The following is a 20,569-nucleotide window of genomic DNA, read 5'->3' as shown; positions in this document are numbered from 1 at the left end:
TATATCTATGTTGGTACCCCAATAAATCCCCATCCCAATAAAAACCGTGGGAATGTGGCTGGAGCCTTAATGACGTAATTTATTAGTGGGTAATTAAGGCTCCAGCCATGAATATAAAAGACCCACAAAAGACGTCCCTCCCCTAATTTAAACTTTATGTGACCAGGTGTTAATTGGCTAATTGAGTATCAATCAACCCTGTCCACATGTCATTAAAAGGGGGCCGGAAAGCCAGTCCTTTGTTCTTTCTTTTTCAAGCCTGAGGTGACTGGGAAGAATCTTCGCTACTGTGTGTGTGTGTATGTGTGTGTGTGTGTGTGTGTGTGTGTGTGTCTGTGGAACCAGGGTGAGCTATAGGTTCTCACAGGGTGTAAACTGGGAAAACTTCAGCATTAGAATAGGGTTTAATTTAGGGGTTTCAATCCCACCTGTTTATTTTGATGTGTGTGGGGAAAAGGTTCCTGCAGCAGGACCGTGTTTGGCCAGCTTTTGTGGTGTTAGTTGTTTTTGAAAAGTTTTTTTTTTTTTTTTTAGCTTTTTGTATTCTGTATTTATATACACCTGTGTGTGTGTTCTCCCACCCCAGCGATACCATTGCTGGGACCCTAGTGACCACCTACCACTACACTTGTTTGTTTTCTGTTTAATAGAAAACCTGGATGCCTGAGCAGCATTTTCAACCTCAACCCCTGTGTCTCTCTCATCTCTCAGCAGATACCCACACAGTAACAGAACACCCCTGTTACGGTATATTAGACATTAGCTGGCATTCTGAGACATTTGCAGTACATAGTGCATGGCATTCTGAGACATTTGCAGTAAATAGTGTATGTTACATATAATCTAAAAGCTACATTAAAAATGTGACCATTAAAACACAGTTTGTGTTATAGCTATATTACTGATTTATAATTGAGCTGCTGTAGCTTTAAGAGAGTGATGTTATGTGCCGCAGAGCTTGCAGGGTCAGTGGAGGAGTTATGGGGAAGTCCAAGTGTAGAGTCAGTGGATTACTTTGGCAGCTTCAAACTTGCAAGAATGTCAGTTCATATTCTTGTTTGTATAATTGGAAAAGGCATAATCAAGTTACTGGATATGCGGGGGACACAAGAATATACTTTGCCTGGATTGGTTTCACAAACATGTTTCACTGATCAGCTGTCTACAATAGCATTATATTAATACTTTGTATTACTTGTAATTGTCTTTCAATATGATTTCATATCACTAGCAAGTGTGATTAATCGATTAATAGGGCAGATGATTAATCGATGAATAGCAAATATCAAGATTAAAACCTCTAGTATATATAGATATATATTCCAAGTTTTTCATATTTGTTACAGTCTAGTTTTGCTGGAAGAAATAACAGCAATGTCACATGCAGTTTTTAATTAGAAAGTTAATTATCTTTTCAAAACCATCAGTTGTCACTTAGGTAGATCAGATTGTAGTGGTGTCTCTCGAGACTAACTTTTTTTCATTCTTAATGGCTTGGGACCCACCATTTTGCTGTGTCTGAACATTTGGTCACTGAATGCACCATTTATAGATTATTGTTTAATTAAAGAGAAATTAAGAGAACTGTGCACAGAATTTAATTTCATGTATAAATTATTTTAAACGTCGTACTAACACAGACAATCTAACTTTTCATTATCCCCGGTTTTCAAGTGGTCTATATATGTATTTTCTTCATAGATCTTTAAATATTTGTTGACTGTTTCTGTGCAGTTTTAACATATCTAAATGAAGGACACACATCTAAAATGTGCTACTGTGGCAAAGTAGTGAGTGGATACAGGTGAGTGCAGTGCAGAGTGGGTACAAATCACACGGACAATGATTTCCAGGTGCAAGGGTGTTTATTGACAACAATGACAATGTCCAGAGCCTTAACGCAAACACCTTTAAATAATAAATGCTGGAATGATACAGCGGCGTGTATCACTCGCACTTGTAATCCCCGGGTTTGACACACACCCACACTAAACACAAACAAGAGACAGTGAGTGAAATTGTGTGCTAGTGGTGTGATTACAGTACTCCATGAAATGCTGGGGTGAAAAGTGATGTCCGGTTTAATGCTCCGGATCTATGATGACAAACCACAGTTACAGCCGACACTTAACAACACAAAACAAACACGGTTTCTAGTACAGCACGGTATTCCTTCAAGGTCAAATCCAACCATTTACAAAATAATAGATTGCTTTGCTACGCCCCTATTTTATACACTTGCTCATGACCTCTTGGTTAACGAGGACATCCGCTTCTCCAATCTGTGGATGCCACGCCGTTTCTCGTCTAGTTCATTGAATTTGGGTACTGTAGCTCCGCCCCTTTTCTAGCCGGCCAACAACCACCCACCCACGGGAATAAATTGTTATGCCTTTTAGTCCAGGGTACTCTGTTCCCTTTACATAGCGCTCTCACAGGTCAGGAGGGAGATCTAACACCAAGCTTCATTCGATCTCTGTCACAAGGAAATGTTGTTGAAGCTGACACCCTGGGATCCTTCAAGAAGCTGCTTGATGAGATTCTGGGATCAATAAGCTACTAACAACCAAACGAGCAAGATGGGCCGAATGGCCTCCTCTCGTTTGTAAACTTTTTTATGTTCTTATGTACATACCCATGAGGAATGAATCATTATCTCCAAGAGGAAATTGGTATCCACCTGTTATCATATGGTGTCAAATAATTTGCAAACCACTGAAAATAATGCACACAAAAACAAAAATAGTTTTTTTTTTTTTTTAATATGTGACTTATTTACACAAATATTAAATAGGCTTAAAAAATATCTGAATCCAGGGGCTGTTTTAAGCTATCATGTCCCTAACTACTGCCCTTTCTACTTATAGCTAGCGTGACTGACTGCACCCTTTCACCTCCAGGTCATTAGTTTAAATGTGGCGATCAGTCATTTAAATCATTTTACAGTTGCATATTAAAAATAGCAGCAAATGTGGTTTTCTCTGAATGAGTTAATACCAGAAAAAATAAATGCGCACGTTATTACTCATTTCTTACTAAAATGGCTTACTGTTCCTGTGTCATACAGGAAGTTTAATTTAAAGTGTTAACTATGACATGACATCTGTATAATTTCTTATTATGTTTCTGTCTTGTAGTTTTACCTCAGTCTTTTTTAACAGATAACAACATTTAAAAGAAAAAAAAGTCAAGTAGACAGCTTTTGACGGAAAAAAAAAAAAAAAAAAAAAAAAAAAAACATGGATTGTGAGCAAGCAAGCATTACAGAAGAATCATTTAATGACTTTATTAAGGTAAACTATTATTGCCCTAGACTAGGGCTGTCCTGGAGAGCCATTCCACTTTAAATAAAACATGCATACCTGACAAGTCTCCTGATTTAGGGAATGATTCTCCCATCTCCAGCTAAGAGTCAAGAAACCCACGATATTGTAAATTGTAAATTGTAATGTATTATTACCTTAAGTAATTATTGTCTTATGTGTTGTTATTATTTAAAGTGAATATTTGGTGTGCACTGGTGGCAGGGAAGGAATACCTTCCCTGCCAAATCACTTCAGGTGCAGAATGTGCCTGAGCCCGACTGAATGAATTAACAAGCAGTCGAGCCATGGCACACCAGCATAAGAGGCACAGATCACTCGTACGGGGTTGGGTGATCAGAGGTGGAACGAGAACGAGAGACGTCAGGTTAAAATAAATAAATAAATAAACAATTGCTACCTGTGCTGGATTTTAAACCAGCACGATGTTCGTTTTGGTTCACTGTTGTGTTTTGTCTGTTGGTTTCGGGCATTGTCCCATTTTGTTTTTGTATATGTGTTTTGTTTCAACCTTTTTATTTATCTATAATTATTTATAATAAACACGCTCAGCAGCTCTTCATACTCTGGGGTACTGAGTCTGTCACCTTCCTGGTCTGACGTCACCACAAGCCATCCGTCACAAAATGGAATAAGTAAAATGGGGAAAATGTAGTGTGAAAGATATTCGAAATCAAATTGCTTAATTATTAGTCACATACACTTAAAACTGCTGTTGCAACCATGAACAATTTATTATTAATAGTGTTTTAATTTAATTATGCCAAATCGTGTGTTTATTAACAGTGAAGGGAACTGTGTCACCCAAATGCTAATGAAACCATGTATTGTGTTTTCCCTTCGTTGTAAATAAAAACGTGATTTGGTATAATTTATTTAAAACGCTATTAACAAACGAATCATGGTTATAGCAGGGGTTTAAGTATTCTGTAAACTTCTCTAATTGTTAAAAAATAAAATGTTTATTGGGCTTCGTGAACGTGTGGGTTGCTGTGCGTAGTGAGAGGGTGATGCAGGTTCTTCAAACAAGGACAGACACAAAGTTCATGGTTCACGGTTTAATCCTCCAACCACTTTCACCGTTCAGAAATAATAGAGCTGGCTCTACCCAACAATGTGTATCGCCAGCGCCAAAACGAGGGGTTACAGTCCCGAAATAATAATACAGAAACACAGACAGACATGTCTCCTGACAGTGCTGTTGGTGTAGGTGCGGTGCTGGAACAGTGGTGTTGGTTAAGTGCAGGTGCGGTGAAATCCAAGTGAATTGCTGGCCCCAAGGCTGCAGCTCCCAACCCCGTGCTCGATCACTCTGCCGACAGAAAACACACACGGTTGCAAAACAAACACCCACTTAACCCAGTCTCTCAAAACACAGTCCTTGTTTCCTCCCATCAACCACAACAAAGGAACCGATCAAGACGCCACGTCCCCCTAAAGTACCCTCAGCCCCGCCATCTTCGATAGCTATATCAATCACGTCTCCTCCAATTCATGAATGAAACTTCGTCCACTGAACTAGGACGATGACTCCTGGTACTGTGACACTGTCACTTTCCTGAATGGCCGGCTTCAGACTCCCCCCGAAATGAATTGCCCAACCATTCAGTACGGGGCACGTAATTCCTGCTGTGCAGTGCTCTCACAGGTCGAGAGGGAGTTTGTTGATCCAGATGCATTCTCTCTTTATTGCAGGCTGTCAGGGCTTGTTTTCAAAAGAGATTAGCATGGGCATTATGTATGATACGGTTTATGAGTAAAATCGGTAAATCTATAGATTAACCGGTAAATCTGTAGATTTACCAGCTCAGCGGTCAATCTATAAAATAATCGGTAAATGTGGCACTGTGAAATTTGTTGATCGCCCGATCCTGTAAAATCTCATCGCAAAGCATAGCACACTGCCCAATACGATTGAAAAGGGCTTTAGTAAGAAAACTAGGTGAGACTCAACTTTTGTACTTATAAGACGAAAAATTCTGTGCCGATAAAACCCAGATGTTTTTTACAAGTGAGCGGTGCGGGTGTCGTTACATGGAAACACAACTTCATTCGTATTTGCACCTTTCGACATCGTATGTTCCAGACATGCATTTGTATGTGCGTATAGAAATGAGCCCCTGATCTGAAATTGTTTTGCACTTTCAGCCTATTCTGGATTTGGTTTCAAACAGGTTTAATTAAATACCTTCTAGGATCAATTAAGCAATTAAGCACCTGCATGGAACAATGCTATAGATTTCAGTAATTAAAGACACCATTGGAACCAAGTCCTGGAATGGAACAGATTGAAAGAGCCACATGTGAGTATAGCTGCCTTACAGCAGGGGTAGCTAATGTTGACGCTTCCAGTTCTGATCTTTATTCCAACCCAGTTTCAATTCATTAAATTGTTTCATTAAACTAATGGCACTTCCATCTAGACCTTTAAATGGTAAATTATTCAACCTGGAGTGGAAAGGCAAACTTTACCATAGAACAGGGGTCTCCAACACCTGGTCCAGAAGGGCCCCAATCCTGCAGCTTTTATTGGTGTCTTTGTAACACCTGCTCACTCAGAAGGGCCACAAAACACAGAATTATATTTTTAACATGTAGTCCGACTATGCCAGTGCGATAAAGCACAGAACATTAGATATTTGATCAGGTTCTTTATATTCAGATACATTTTAAATTACGGGGAGCAATGTCATAAAAAAAAACAGAGTCAAAAGATATATATATATATAAAATCAATGAGACCATTTGTTGTTATTGGACAGCACAGTTAAAAGGAGCAACAACACATTGTAAAAGTATGCAAGTGGTCAATTACAGACTTTCCATCATAATTAAGATTTATCAAAACAGTAATTCTTAAACGCCACAGTGCTTAGTGCTTAGTGCATATGGTTTGTTAACCAGGTGTAAAATACAGGGTAAGGCAAACCATTGTAAAAAAACACAAAAAATTTAACACGTTGTCTGTGCAGGAGAGGGAACATCAGAGCGAGGGAAAATATTTGTATAACAATCTGTTTACTTTCCATACCATAGGCTCCAGTCAGCTACCGACAGCCTGACGCTCTTAATTCACTCACATTCATTGTTTTAACTGGCATACTGTACGCCAACCGTATACTTATCATCAGGAAAGTCCATGTACAAACTTGTTTCCCTTCCCTCTGTTATTCTCCATGTGTGTTCCCACTCCTGCACAAACAAAACCACGATAAAAGAGGGGCACACAGACACAAACCCCCCAGAATGGCCAGCCAGTTTGCAAGAGACGTGTGCTGTTTATAGTCAGTTGCATAAAACTATCAAATATTCAGTTAGTTAATACCCCACAAGACATAAAAGGTGAACTGGGTGGAGAAGCTACTAAAAATTAGTGCTGGGACAAACAATGGATTTTCATGTTCGAACATTCACTCACAATTTAAATATTTGTTTCAATATTTGTTCGCTTTCAAAAAGTAATAAAAGTCATTGTATTGCTCAGCACGCAGGCAGAGACAGCATAGCAGCAGGGGCATTATAATATGTATGTAATTAAAGTAGAAAAATATCCCAGGAGTAAAGATTATGTTGTGTAGGCCTTACTTCACCCCACTGGATTAACTACAAAACAATGGATGCCAAATAGCAGTTTAAGTTAAACGTCGTTTTGTTTATTCCCAAAATAAATAGTACATAAAGTTGATACAGCCTTTTGTTTATTTGTTACTTTTTTTTCATTCCTTGCCATTGCCGTTTCGTTTCTGGAGAGAGTTCCAGAGAGTTAGGGCCATGAAGGTAAATGAGCGTTCTCCAAGTGTGGTGCAGTTTTGCTTGGGTATAACAAGCAAGCCAGAGTCAGAGGACCTCAGGTGACGTGCAGGGGGAGAAAGCGGGTCAGTAGGTTGGAGAGATACTCGACCTGTGTGATGAAGGGCCTTGTAGGCAAGCAGGAGCATTCTGAAAGTAATCCTGAACTTTACAGGTAGCCAGTGCAGCTGGGCAAGACGAGGTAAGGTGATCATGTTTATTATCTCTTAGCAGCAGAATTTTTAACCAGTTGCAATCAGTTTATGGTGCGTGACAGAAGACCACCATAGAGAGAGTTTCAGTAGTCGAGGAGGAGATGAATGCCTGACAGAGTATCTCTGCATCAGGGAGGGATAGGTAGGGACAGATCTTTGAGATTTTTCAGAGGTGGAAGAAGGAGGATTTGATTACAGAGGAGATTTGGCCATCAAAGGAGAGGTTACTATCCAGAAGTACACCAAGCCTTCATGGGGGAGGGCAGCAGCAGACAGTTTCCAAAGTTCAAAGAAGCAATATTTTGATTTTTGAGTTGAGATTTTGATCCTACTAGAAGAAGTTCATATGTGTTAGTGTTGAGAAGAAAATTGGCAGACATCCAGGCCTTGATGACTTGAATGCAAGCAGAGAGCCTGACCATGGCAGATGGGCTTCCAGGGTCGAGTTTTAAGTAGAGCTGGGTGTAGTTAGCATTGGAGTGAAACATGAGGCTGTGGTGGTGGATGAGGTGACCCAAGGGAAGCATGTAGATGTTGGAGAGAAGAGGCCCAAGAATAGACCCTTGAGGGACACCGCAGGTGACTGGGTTTGCGTCACTACTGCTTCCATCATAGAAAACAGACTGCATGCATCCAGATAGGTAAGAGGACAGCCAGGAGAGACAAGAGTTAGGTCAAGGAGAAAAAGGACAGAGGGAGCAGCAGTATTAGCACTGACGATGAGATCATTTACAATCTGGAGCAGAACAGTTTTGGTACTGATATCTGTGAGATGTTTCATCAGCTTGCTGGCTAAAGCCCTTTCAAGAGTTTTGGAGATAAGAGCCAGATCAAGGGAGGGTTTTTTGAGCACTGCCATTATTTGGGCAGTCTTGAGGGCAGCAGGAACCAGGCCTGAAACCAGGGACAGGTTGAGAGTGTGCATAATGGAAGGAGCAAGGTCAGAAGCACAGTGACAGGTTAAACGTCTGCTCGTCAGAATTTACGCAGTTCAAACATCGTAACTAATAAAATCATTTAGAGAGTTTAAATGTTCAGGAAGCCAGCATGTCAGAAAATAAGGGTGTCAATAACAGTACTCGGGGAGAGGAAAGAGAAACTGAAATTGAACTTTAAATAACTTCAAATAAAACAAATGTGGAAATGACTTTGTAAAATGAAGGGGAAAAAAACAAACCATTTTAGTTCTCATTTATTACATTCCACATACTAGAAAGTCGCGACAAAAAATATATAGTATATAAAATCTATATAAAAATCACTACACAACATTTCCAGAAAGTTGGGCACTGTTTAAGCATTGATCCGGTGTGTGTGAGCAAGGTATTTTTATCATTTCTAGTGAATACGAACATCTGATTTTTATATCCAAATACATGTCAAAAAACATTAGTTTGAATATTCTGATATTTGTCCTAATACTATTAAAAAGTGATAAATTAATTGCAAAGTGTTAATCAATAATCTATAAAACATGCACTATCAAATCAAAGTGTAAAATTATAAAAATAAAACATACAAGTGACAAATAAGTGAAAGACAACAGGGGCATTATTGACCCAGTACCTCCTCAACCTGTTGAATCGCTATGTCCCTGCCCGTAAGCTGAGCTCCTCCGACTCTCGCCTGCTTGTTATCCCCAAGCAAAAGTGCACAAAATCTGGACAATGCTCATTTAGCTTCACTGCTCTGACTCTTTGGAACTCTCTGCCAACGTCACTCACTTTAAATCAACTCTCAAGACCCACTTGTTCTCTCTTGCTATCTATGCTCCTTAAGCCTGATATCTGTTATTAGCTGCTGCTACTATTTCACTTATTATGTTATCATCATGTATTATTCACTTTCTGCTGTATTTATTGTACTATTTCATGTATTATTCACGTTCCGCTGTATTTATTGTACTATTTCACGTATTATTCACTTTCCGCTGTATTTAATGTATTATGCTTTTTTTATTTTTTATTTTTTTTACTGTATATCCTGTATTATGTATTTCTCTGTATTTTAAGTATTATTGACTTTCTTGTATTTATTGCATCTTGTAAAACGCTTTGTGATGGTGTTCCACTATGAAAGGCGCTATATAAATAAAAATTGATTGATTGATTTTTACGTCATCAATGGCTAAAGATATGGAACACCTGTAAATCTTGACTAATTATGCTAATAATTGGTTCAGTTAAGTAAGTGAGCGCTCAGTTGAAACAAAAACCAAAAGAGCCTGTAGCTTTCCAGGACCAGGGCTGGAGAACCCTGATCTAGAAGGTGTAAGTTTGATTGTACGGTCCTTCTAGTACATCAAGGCAGTTTTAAACAGCATATTAAATGTGAATTTTATCATCATGGGAAGAAAGCATTTGTCACAATGACACTGTATTTGCTTACTGAAAATCATTGTGCTAAGCAATGGGTAGGTAATTGCCCTGCTTAATTTATGCACTGGTGGTCTTGTATACTGTATGTTACAAATTACAGAAATACATTTCCTAAACAAACTGCTTGCAATTAAATGAATAAGCTATATTAAACACCAATTAGGTTGCTGAGGAATTAAACTAAAAAAGTTTATTCTACAACATGTGATGCTTTATACACAGATAAATGTGTCACTGACATAAATAAAGTGCCTGTCAATTACATTGAGTTTCTGTTAATGTCTCTGGGTTAAGAGAGCCCTTTATTTTAAAATACCACTGCTTGATTCTGTACTACTTTTTAACTAAGCTGTTATACAGACGGTTACATTGAGCAGTTCTGTCCCAATAATGACACTGGGGTATATTCTAATGATCCAAATAGTGATATTTACCATACCTCATACTCTCCTCTCCTCTGCTGTATTACATTTTTTAAAAGCAAAAAATGACTGGTTTTGGTTAGTGTACAAGAGTCAGCAGTATGCAGCCTGATAGGAAAACATTGTGACAGAAAACCGTAAAGAAAGTAAAACTGAACTAGATGAAACTATCATATGATTCATTAAATATCACACGTTTAGATGGTGCAGCGATGGCAGATCTGAAATGATGCACAAGAACATCAAACAATGAAACGGGAGTGTAGATATTGATAGGTGTCAATAATGCTTTCCCAGATGGAACCTTGGTACATTGATAAGATTACTTGATTAGGGCAAAACATCATTGTAAATGAAGAAGTGATTGTCAATAAAGGGGTTTCCACACCTGTTGATGGTGGATTGTTGACCTAGTGTGTATAGGGTTGTAACAGGGAGAGATCTGTGCTGACTCTGCCGGCGTGTTCACAGGCTGCAGGAAGAGGGCGGCAGTCGTCCAACAACCGCCTGTGAGTCATGGCAGTGACACGGGGAGGTGGGAAAGTGGGTGTGTGGACTTTCCCCCTCTCTGAATGGCTGAGAGGCGCGTCTTGGGAGATTGTTAGCCCTATAAATTAACGCTCTGTTGTTTCCTCAGATCTGCCCACTTAGACGCACCGAGAGTGCGGAAGCTCTGATCCAGGACCGGGAATCAGGCGAAACAAAGAGAGTTTCACAGCGAGACAGAGAGAACAGGGAACCCTTGGGCAGACCCCGGCGTATTGTAAAAGAGCAGGCTAGTTAGCCTACAGAGTAGGACGGTGATCCGGGTCGTGCGGGTAGCGGCGACCGGGATAACGCTGCCGAGTGCAGCACCTTTTATTTGTAGTTTTATTACTGTTTTATTTTCCATTGTTCTTTTCGCCTTCTGTTTTCATTATTATTTCTTTGAGCACCTGCGAGTGCATTTGCGGTTCGTGTACCAGCTGTGGTATTTCCGTGGTGCTGTCTATCATCGTTGATAGGCAGCCCACGGTCAACAGTGCCCTCTGCCGGAAAAAGTAAGAACTGTCAAAAATAAAACTGGGCACCTGTGTGGTGTTTTCAATTACACCTGTCTGTCTCCTAGTCAGTGAATTACCCACACCCCTTCCACAGGGGTATAACACAACTATTCAAATACTATCACAGACACCAGAACGAAACTGCAAAACTAGCTCCATAAAATTGCTCCACGACTCTTATATTGCTAACACACAGATTTTCTTGTGTGAGCGATTCCTTTTTGAACAAACATTCCACTCATGGAAATGCAATGTGTGCTGCCATATCCAAACCCATGTCTGTTTCCCATTAATTAGCGCATAAAAAGCAAAGCTTGTGCTTGTTAATATTTCTTGGCACACAAAAATTCTGATGAAGAAACCCATGAAGATGTTATAGAAAATGCAGCTGCAAAAATAAATAGGTCTAAAACAGCATATAAATAACATTGCAAAAATCTATAAGATGCAAATAGTTTATTTCACAGTAGATGTCAATTAGGAGCAAACCGTACAGTGAGGCATAGGCTATTAATATCACGCACATATAACTTGTTACTAAGCAGCAGTGAGATGGAGCAGCTGATTAGCTTCTCCCACTATGGCACTGCTCAAGCAATTCTTCTGCAGACATTACATTGGAAAGTTCTTTGCCCAGTTTTGTGATATACTTTGGTGTTTTTGATGTGGTAGGATGCACGAGGCCTGTTTTAAATGAGAAATGTGCTTTATTCGAGAAATGCATTTGTCGCAGGGAGAGAGAGGGCCTTCTTAACTCGAATATTTACAACATGCACTGTAACCCCGATTTTCCCTCTCACCTTGCACAGGTAAGGATTCCCTTGGACCACCCAGACCCCACAGAACAGACAAGAGACGCCAGACAACAAAATTAAAAAGATAGTATTTATCTTTATTAAAATTAGTGAAACAATGGACACAATTGATATAACATGTACAGTACTTTAAACACCTGTATTAAATAGACCACCCCTTATAACAATAATTCACCTTGCAGCGGCAATAGAAACAATAATTCACCTTGCAGCAGCAATAGAAACAATAATTCACATTGTAGCAGCAATAGAAACAATAATTCACCTTGCAGCAGCAATAGAAAATAATTCACATTGCAGCGGCAATAGAAACAATAATTCACCTTGCAGCAGCAATAGAAACAATAATTCACATTGCAGCAGCAATAGAAACAATAATTCACCTTGCAGCGGCAATAGAAACAATAATTCACCTTGCAGCGGCAATAGAAACAATAATTCACCTTGCAGCGGCAATAGAAACAATAATTCACCTTGCAGCAGCAATAGAAACAATAATTCACATTGCAGCAGCAATAGAAACAATAATTCACCTTGCAGCAGCAATAGAAACAATAATTCACCTTGCAGCAGCAATAGAAACAATAATTCACCTTGCAGCAGCAATAGAAACAATAATTCACCTTGCAGCAGCAATAGAAACAATAATTCACCTTGCAGCGGCAATAGAAACAATAATTCACCTTGCAGCAGCAATAGAAACAATAATTCACCTTGCAGCAGCAATAGAAACAATAATTCACATTGTAGCAGCAATAGAAACAATAATTCACCTTGCAGCGGCAATAGAAACAATAATTCACCTTGCAGCGGCAATAGAAACAATAATTCACCTTGCAGCAGCAATAGAAACAATAATCACCTGTTCCTCTTCAACTATCCTCCTTTCCCGTGCCATCGCCCAGGATCTCTTTCAGGAGATTAATTTATCCACCCCTGGAAATCATCCTTCCAACCGATCTCCTGATTCAGTTCTGTATGAGATGGTGGCTTTGCTGGAATCCTGTCCCAAAAGACCTCTCCAGAAAAGATCCTCTCACAACACTTCACTCTGTTCACATGCTCTATCAGAAAGAATGTGGACAACAAGAAAATAGTGCTGGTTGGTACTGTCACTTCAAATGCCAAAAGTGTTGATCCTCTCCCTAATCCACTCTCTCTCCAGTCAACCACCGTGTTGATTTATTCAACCAGGGTCAGCTTATAAGGTGTGGCCAGCACCAGCACGACCCCAGGCAAGGTACTTAACTGTTGGAGGAGCGGGGCGGGCAGATAGAGTGGAGACCCTCCACTTCTGGAATCCGGCTCCAGTTCACTGTGGTCTCTGTCCTCCTGGCTGGCTCGTTTGAGTGGGACATTGAGGGAGAACTTAAACAAAATACCAGTTTAGCACTTGCAGCGATACTGCAGGTACAGTTGCAAATGATCCTCACTTTTTTTATACACAGGTTTATAGTCATATAACCATTATAGTAGAAAAAAATAACTGAGAGGTACTTTCCTTAATTGATGTGTCCTCAATCCTGGGTGACCTTACTCTGCTGTGCAACCCTGTTGATGTTTTTTTTCCAGCTTGTTCCTGCATGAATCTTTGGTTTGCCCCTGTATGCAGCAGAAAGGAATATCCACTAGCAACTGTCCTCAGGTCATCAAATGATTCTGGGGCATTTGCCAAGCACTCCCAACTTTCACCTCCTGAGCTCTGCATCTCTCCGACATCAACCCGCCCCGACCCTAATCCAAACCAAACCCTAACTTTAACCAATCCCAATCTGAAAACCTAACCCTAAACTCAATCCCTAACCCTAAACCCGATCCCTAACCCTAAGCCTGAACCTTAACCTAACCCTTTAGAATCATCTAATGCCCTATGAACATTTTCTAGTGGGTATTACTTTGTGCTGCCCCCAGAGCCTTGCTGTTTCCTGCTTCCTTCTCTTTCCCAGAATTCTCAAAACTCCCAGAGTTTTCAATGAGACCAATCAGCTCCTTGGATGCCCAGTAATTAGTCCTTTTCCTCAACATATAGTTTGTGCAACACAGCTCATTTTACAAACAGTAATGCATTTCGTGCATCAATAAAGAACAATATAAATACAGTAGACAGATATTATAAATACACTTGTACTATAATTACAACAATTAACTATCCCAATTTACATAAATCCAATAACAATTTGTGCAAAACAGGCAATTAAATAAAAAAATAAACATAACACTTTTAAATGACCAACTTTATCACTGGTGGCACATTTTTATACAATAGAAGTGTAATATACAATACAGAAAAATCTAATCTAGTCACCAGGAACTTGAATGGCTAAGAATATGTATAGGCTTTTGTATGCTGTACATTATACTGTAGATTAAAACAAATACCTGCCTTGCTATAATCTGCTGTAAAAATGGAGATGAAGTGAAAGTCTGGAAATTAAATTTGATGTACCGGTAATTGATTGCTGATGAGATGCCTGATTCAATAAGCTTAAAGGCTCTAGCTGGAATGTTGAAGCAGACAAGAAAGCAATATTTATTCAAGCCTTAAACTCTTTTGAAAGATCTGGTTATCTTTGTTGCTTAAGACAATGGTTCCCAACCCTGGTCCTGGGGACCCCTTGTGTCTGCTGGATTTCATTCCAACTCAGCTCTCAATTACTTAACTAGCCCCTTAACTGAACCGATAATTTGCTTAATTAAACCTTTTGAAATGTTTTCAGCTCTTAAATAGTCACATAGTTCAGGTTACTTATAAAATGTTATAGCTAAAATCTGAAATCTGAAATCTGCAAATTATCATCCTATTCAGGGTCTAGTTCAGTAATTGAGAGCTCCGTTGGAATGAAAACCAGCAGCCACATGGGGTCCCCAGGACCAGGGTTGGGAACCACTGGTGACCAGCATGGTTCTTTGAAGAACCTTGGAGTTTCTCAGTTGTTGGAAGGTTCTTCCAATACAATACCTAATGGAACAGTGAAGTTATTTGAAATGGGAGTGGCACGAGGAATGGAAGCTATAAACACACAAAAAGAACCATTGCAAAAAACCTTTGTGGGTTCTTGCTGACAACTTGATAGGTCCCCATTAGGATCCATTTAGGATCCCATATACAAGAAAAGACAATTATAAATAAAGCTGTTATGAATGACCATACTAAATAAGTATAGTACTAAGACTAATTTATAGTACATTCACTTTAAAATCTTAGCAAGAAGATTTTTAAAAGTAAACCTATAAAGATTATAAAATATTTTAAATAACCTGGATTCAGACAATCTAAAGGGTAAAAATGCCAAAAATGCTTGCAAGGTTTTCAGGCATAAAATCTATAGTATTATTAATACAAGCTCCTAGTACATTACATTCATTCATTGGTTAAATATACAAGCCAATTTCCCTGCAAGTTTCCATCAGCCTATTAGGTATATAACCCTAGGTCGCAAACTCAGTTTGTCTGCCGGTAAGACTTGGACACCTCGGATGACTGGTTGCCCCTCAAAAGGCAAGCCAAGAGGGGGAAGCCGGAGTGTCCACAGCACACGAGGGTAAAGCCCACATCTCCAGCGTCCAAGAGGGGGGAGGCTGAGTGTCCAGAGCCCAAGAAAGGAAAGCCCAAATCTCCAGTGACCAAGGGAGAGCCGCACCAGTCTCCAGTGACCGAGAGAGAGATGCACTAGTCTCCAGTGACCGAGGGAGAGTCGCACCAGTCTCCAGTGACAGAGGGAGAGTCGCACCAGTCTCCAGTGACCGAGGGAGAGTCGCACCAGTCTCCAGTGACAGAGGGAGAGCTGCACCAGTCTCCAGTGACCGAGGGAGAGTCGCACCAGTCTCCAGTGACAGAGGGAGAGTTGCACAAGTCTCCAGTGACCAGGGGAGAGTCGCACCAGTCTCTAGAGATAGAAGACTACCTGCTGCTCCCGCCTCCACCGCTAGAGGGAGACTATCTGCTGCTCCCTGCACCGATTAGGGCTGTCACGCCTGCAATTTCCCGGGCTGCTAAGCCAGCATCACCTGGGGAGGCCTGTTTGTCACCACCTGGGGATAGTTTGCTGCTGATTCCCCAGGGATTTTCTGTGGCCTCTGGCTGTCCGTATTTCTGCTGCCGGCGTTGCCACTGACAGCATGTCCACTGCCAAACCTGCCTTTGCTGGAGGAGTCAGCCTTAGCACTGCCAGCACATCCATTGACTGCATTGCCGCTGTCAGCCTTGCCGCTGCCAACGCTGCCAATAGCTGCAATGCCACTGCTAGTATTGCCCTAGCTGGAGGAGCCACCCTTGGTGCTATCAGCACATCTGCATAAGTTTTTAAAGTGTATGATATTCAACAACAACTTTCATCAAGCATTTCTCTCAATAACAGGTACAGGAAAAATAAACAGTTGGCATAATCTGAACCATACCACTGTCATCTTACTGTGACTGAATCCATTCCAGATCAGCTATAGCAAAACATTGAATTGAACTGTGAATTAGACATCACAGTGGAAGAAGTCAAACCAGGGATTTAGGAAGCCTCAACATGGAAAGTAACCAAGACCAGCTTTGCATAACAAGTGAGCACCTGAAGCATAGTAGGGATTGTTTGGTGAAAAGCGTGCTTACCATTTGTGAAGGGATGTGGAGCTCTGGCTTAGCAAAGAACACATCAAGACGTTACTTCAAAGAAAGACAATAAGGATGATTCTCAAATTAACCCTCACCTGCCTTCTCAACAATTATACCCTATGTAATGTCGTAAGAAACAACTTAGTAATTCATTCAAGCCCCTAAAATTATAAGTCGTACTTGTTTATTATTGGTTGCGTAACTCTATTGAGTGCATTTCTCCTTTCTAAAAAAAAATGTGCTAATGATCAATTGGAGTAAATAGCTTTGACAATTTAGCCAGTAGTTTTTTTGACAACCAATGGCAAACCATGCACAGAATTGCTGACTTAGAAATATTATCTGTATTAAGTCTCAATATTTTGATTTGATTTTGTTTGATTTATCAATATACAGGCAAAAGAGTAAAAGAGAAATGCAGATGAGGCATGTTTCAATCACAGGCACTTGTTAGTAGCAGTACAAGTGTCTAATGCCCCTGAGGATTCACCAGTCCCAGTTTCAGGCATGTTTAAGATGACAGCTGAAACCTGTCCGTTTGCTGCACTTAAATCTCCACCTGCAGTTGCATTAGATAGATACACAGATTTAAGCATGACCTAACAAACCCAACATGAACAATATGCAATATGTAATTTATTTACCATTTTCTCAAGTCCGTTTCGAAGGTCAAACTGTCTTTAATTGATTCTACATACACTACTTATTACTACAACAAAGTTCTCCATGGGAACCACTAAGTGTACCTCTCCAGTGGCTTCTTTATATGAAACAGGCCCCTACATAACAACAGTGCTGCTGCAGTCAATAGAGACCAACTTACACATTTCAAATTGTGAAAGAAATCACTTTTACACATGTACCACTACAAGATTCTTACATGAGCAGAGATACAATTAAAACACATCTAGTTATGAATGTGTTCCTTCACTTTTACAATGGCGTTCCAATTAATGGCATTAACTTCCACATACAGGGGTAGATGCACTAACATGTTCCGGCTGTAACTTAAATCAAAACTGACTCTATAGGTTACTCATGATTATATGAATTAGTGGTACAGTATTACTGCTAGCCTACAGGTTGAAGTAAAAACAAAGTACGCTAGGTATTCATTTGATTTCACTACTGTACTGTATACTGTATAGGACTACTGTACAGATTTATATTTTTACATAATGTAATGTGTTGCCTACCCAAAACATATCAGTGTTGTTGCGCATTATAAATGTATGTGACCTAGGAGTTTTTGTTGACTCAGAAATGTCTTCATCTAGACAATGTGGGGAAGCTATAAAAAAGGCTAACAAGATGCTCGGATACATTGTGAAAAGTGTTGAATTTAAATCAAGGGAAGTAATGTTAAAACTGTACAATGCACTTGTAAGACCTCATCTTGAATATTGTGTGCAGTTCTGGTCACCTCGCTATAAAAAAGATATTGCTGCTCTAGAAAGAGTGCAAAGAAGAGCGACCAGAATTATTCCGGGCTTAAAAGGCATGTCATATGCAGACAGGCTAAAAGAATTGAATCTGTTCAGTCTTGAACAAAGAAGACTACGTGGCGACCTAATTCAAGCATTCAAAATTCTAAAAGGTATTGACAGTGTCGACCCAAGGGACTTTTTCAGCCTGAAAAAAGAAACAAGGACCAGGGGTCACAAATGGAGTTTAGAAAAAGGGGCATTCAGAACAGAAAATAGGAGACACTTTTTTACACAGAGAATTGTGAGGGTCTGGAATCAACTCCCCAGTAATGTTGTTGAAGCTGACACCCTGGGATCCTTCAAGAAGCTGCTTGATGAGATTTTGGGATCAATAAGCTACTAACAACCAAACGAGCAAGATGGGCCGAATGGCCTCCTCTCGTTTGTAAACTTTCTTATGTGTGTTAAATTATATATATATATATATATATATATATATATATATATATATATATATATATATATATATATATATATATATATATATATATATATATTTTTTTTTTTTTTTAAAAACATACACAGCGAGGGCGATGGGCTACTGTATGATGGCACATGTAACAAATATTTTTATTAATGATTATTTAATAATATTTATTTATTTTGGTTCCTGGGTAGTAAGTGTTATTTCCTAATTGCTTATGCCCCAAAAGTATAGAAAATGGCTATTATTCCCCACAAACTTTGTTTTTGTGACCAGGACAGTGATATTTCAAAATATCACTATTTCCAATGGGAAAACGGGCAAATGTGTGTCTTTTCGTTCACATAAAGTCAGAAAAAAACAACATATGAATCCAAATTAACATGTATTTATACTAAAGTAATACACAAATGACTACAAAAGATTTAGAAGTGAGTAGTTTTTCGAGATTTACGATTATACTGTATTTACAGTATAATCGTATTTACAGTATAATCGTAAATCTCGAAAAACTACTCAATTCTAAATCTTTTGTAGTCATTTGTGTATTACTTTAGTATAAATACATGTTAATTTGGATTCATATGTTGTTTTTTTCTGACTTTATGTGAACGAAAAGACACACATTTCCCCGTTTTCCCATTGGAAATAGTGATATTTTGAAATATCACTGTCCTGGTCACAAAAGCAAAGTTTGTGGGGGATAATAGCCAGTTTCTATACTTTTGAGGCATAAGCAATTAGGAAATAACACTTACTACCCAGGAACAAAAATTGTGTTACATAGTGTTATGAAAAGCTTTTTGTTAAAAACACACACAGAGACTCGGAGGCGGGAATAGCAGGTTGAAAGCTCAAATGCAGTATTTATTAAACGACAGTGAACCCAAATGGGCAACAGAAATAAACACGTTAAACAAAACAATTCTCAAACACTTACTTTAAAAAACAAAAAGGAAATCACACACGAATATCTGGAGACAAGAACTCTCCAGGGCTGAGAATGCCACCTCTAGCTCCCTGTGTGAACATTTATTTGCATCAATACACTCATTATCCCACCACCACATCTCATAAGCTTTTCAGGGGAGGGGAATTATCCCCTTTTCTTCACATCACCAGCACAAACACACCAAAACACACACTAGTTACATAGTGCCACAGTACATACAACTAAATGTATACTTTGCAAATTGTCGCAACGAAAATGCAAATTGCGGTATTTTAGCGTTGCAACTGGCCCATCTTGGTACATCGACCCCTGAGTGTTTTAAAATGCATTTGAGTTAGCAAAACAATTATGTAACCTTGTGATTTTTTTTTCCCCCTCTTTCTCAAAATGTTGCAATGGTGTAAAGAGAAATAGGTCAATCTGGCTTATGGTTTTGTTAGAGAGTAACAACACACTTTCATTATGGACAGGTATCTGTAAAGAAGAGTATACACTCCTGCATTGAGAATTGTGTGGATTTCTCTTACAAGAAAGAAAAAATATCAAACATGAAATACTGTAATCAGTAAATATGGTTGAATAACATCCCTGCCCTCCAGCCATGCATGCTGTAAGAAGTGTCTTGCAAGGTATGGAGTCAATGTAGCCTTTGAAACACGTTTTACTTTCAATCTAAATCAGAGAACTAACACCTGTAGCTGACATAACAATTTGAGTAAGCCTACAATTGAATATGGTTGTTCATTATGTACAGTTAACAGGATTGTAAATACATCAGAATTCCTCTCTACTTAACTTTTATTCCGATTGCTAAAAGAGGCTGACCAAGTGTAAACGACCTAACAAATAAAAGCACTAATTGCAATTCTAACACAAATGAAAAACAACACAAGGCTGCTACAAGCCCTTAAATTAAAGTCAAAATTATTTATTTATGGTTTAGCAAATGTATTTGGGTACATTTCTGGAAAAAATGCACTAATGAAAATTTTATAAATAACTGAGAATTGAACCCTTTATACACTATTAGCTATCCCTGTAATCTCAGTGTCAGTGATTCCATTAGCCAAAACATGCAGAAAAAATATAGCTGTGTGGAGGGTTCTTGAAAAAAACAT

The sequence above is a fragment of the Polyodon spathula genome, chromosome 3 (assembly GCF_017654505.1).
Source record: "Polyodon spathula isolate WHYD16114869_AA chromosome 3, ASM1765450v1, whole genome shotgun sequence".
In the NCBI taxonomy this organism is placed as follows: domain Eukaryota; kingdom Metazoa; phylum Chordata; class Actinopteri; order Acipenseriformes; family Polyodontidae; genus Polyodon; species Polyodon spathula.
This window is presented reverse-complemented; position numbering follows the sequence as displayed.